The following is a 2971-nucleotide window of genomic DNA, read 5'->3' on the forward strand; positions in this document are numbered from 1 at the left end:
GAGCCAGCTTCCAGACTGCTCTTTGCTGGTTAGCTGGGAGATAGAGTATCTGAGGGATTTTTCTGCCGGGCTGGTTTAACTGCAATCTTTGCCACAAAACCCTTTAATGTTTCCAATTAAAGCAACAAGGAGATCAATGGGAACAAGCATAGCTTACATGCACCCGGTCAAGAATTGATCAACAAATACTTGTCAGAACACTGCAATGACACAACTCAATAGATGGGATGAGAGTTTCAGCATAGCTTGGATGCCTGTGAAACCTGAAAACCAAAGTTTACAAGAGGCTTTCCTGGCCTACATATGTTTCAATAGCAAAACAACATAGTTGGCTTTTTCAGGTCAGGCTGTGTAAGGTTTACAGAGAGTGTTCCACAAGAGTCTTAAATTTGTAAACATAAAGCAGTCTTATACCAAAAATCAGCTGTGTGTGATGGAGTCAGACAGGAGTCCAGTTTCCATAGTGGAGGCAGGATGGTCTAGGCAGGATCTGGGCTAGTCTGCATCCCTCAGATGAATTCTCAAATCTCCTGGGTAGTTGCTTACATATTTATATACAGACCGTTTGAAGACACTTGAATTTAGATGGACATAGAGAATGACATGCTAGATTTAATGTAAATCAAAGCCAACAATTATATACCAACTTTATTCATAAGGTATCTTTTAAGGCATACTCATACCATGTGCTACATACTTGAAATTTCTGAGGACAGAAAGATGTGAAAAATTTTTTTTAACACAATTCTTACCTGAAGCAAATAGTTTAAAATGCCTACTCTCTTTCTTTCAATGTAGTAACATACATTTCATATTCTTTCTGCCTCTTCAAACAAGCCTGAAATCACTATTTCACAGTAACACAAAGAGCAAAACAAAAATAATCTGATACAACAATCACAATCCTAAATTACCTGAAAAAATCAACAATATATGAAATAAATCTGAGGAAGAGGAAAAACAATGGCATAATAACAAAAAAAACTACCCTAGTTCTCTCTAGTGAAACAGAGATTTAGGGTCCTACCAGGTACTCCACTTATAGAGGATCACATCAAGTCAGCTATAATTATATATAGATACACAATTCAAAAGAAGATTTTATATTGTCTTCACAAGAAAACAGAAATCTATGAAAAGTTGACCAGGCAGGCAGGTGATTGCTGTGACTGTGTTGGCTAATATATTGAAAAGCACAGCTGCAGTGTGGAAATAAAAATGCCACATGGGAAAAAAGTAGGAACAGTGACAGCCCATCCAAACACAGACACAATTCACCATAGCACTGACAGTCAGAACTGTCACTGGAACCACAAGTATTAACATCAGAACAACTCACCACACTGATTTCTATTCCTACACTTAATGGTCTAGACAAAAACTTAATTCCAGAAAAACAAATCACAACACAATATCAAATCAACACCTTGCAAATCAACCAAGAACATAGAGAATCACCTATTAATATCGTAGATCCCTTAAAATAAATCCTCCAAATGGATGAGAACGATTCACAAAAATACAAGAAAAGTGATGTCAAGGTAGTATAATTCACAGTAAATAACCAGGCACAAGAATACCCAATCAAGAACATAGAAGATAGTTTTCAAAATACATTACAAATACTGCTAAACAATGTGATTAATGAAAAGATACAAAACCTCTACAAGGAAATTTGTGAACAAGATGAGACCAACCAAAGATTAGTAAAATAATTCATGGAGACTACAAACAAAATGTTTAATAAATTCTGGAAGTCAAGGGAGTCCAAGGAAAAAATGGATGCCTACTTAAAAGATATAAGAGAATGGCTAGGAAGGTGGCTCAGTGGTAGAGCGCTTGCCTAGCATACATGAGGCCCTGGGTTCGATTCCTCAGCACCACAGAAGCAAAAAAGAAAAAAGCCAGAAGTGGCGCTGAGGCTCAAGTGGTAGAGTACTAGCCTTGAGCTGAAGAGCTGAGGGACAGTGCCTAGGCCCAGAGCTCAGGCCCCATGACCGGACCCCCCCCCAAAAAAAAGATATAAGAGAAGACACATAAGAAAAATCAACCCTCCAAACGCCCTCCACTCAATGAAAAGATGTAAAGAAAGTCCATACAAGACCTAAAACAAAGCTTTAATAAAGAGAAAGAAGCTCTGAAAAATGACCAATTAGAAGACAGGGAAATCAAAAACAAAGTAGAAAGTATCCACAGCAAATAGATGACATAGAAGATAATCTCCAGAGTGAAAGACAGAATAGGTCTAATAGGAACAAATCCAAGAAATAAGAAGTGATCTTGCCAGAACTTGAAAACTCAGAAGATCAAATTTGGGGGAGACAGGTTCAAGAAGGAGAAGAGCAGGAAACTAAATGCATGGGAAACATATTACAGAATTCTAGCAGAGATCAGGCCAAACATCCAAAGAAGCTCATTCAGAGAAGAGAAGCTTTTAGAACACCAAACAGAGAATTCCAGAACAGAACAGCCCACCACCATATCATAATGCATTAGAAGATCATTAAAGATCAAGAAAAGCATTTTTAAACCTGCCATAGTGAAAAGATTGATTATTTATAAAGGATATACAGTCATAATAAATATAGATTTCTTAGCTGATATGGTAAAAACAGAGCTTGGCATGATACATGTCAAACATAAAGGCAAACAACTACAAAACGTGAACTTGCTACCAAGCAAAAATCTCCTTTATGTTTAAAGGATATATAAAAATATTTCATGATGAAGAAAATTTGAAAAAAAGTATCTTCACCAAATCAGCAGTATAGAAGTTAATTAAATATATCTTACATAGAGAAGATCAAGAACAGTAACTGGTTATATACAATGCTCCCTACCAAAGAATAAGGTAAATATATTAAGAGTAGATGAGGCATAGCTGTTAAGAGCAGGTGTATAACATAGCAGGACTTATCAGATATTTCACAGTCTTACCTCTCAATATCACTGGACTTAAATTTCCAAATAG

The sequence above is a fragment of the Dipodomys spectabilis genome, unplaced genomic scaffold (assembly GCF_019054845.1).
Source record: "Dipodomys spectabilis isolate Male_0828 unplaced genomic scaffold, ASM1905484v1 ptg000276l, whole genome shotgun sequence".
NCBI classification, from domain to species: Eukaryota; Metazoa; Chordata; class Mammalia; order Rodentia; family Heteromyidae; genus Dipodomys; species Dipodomys spectabilis.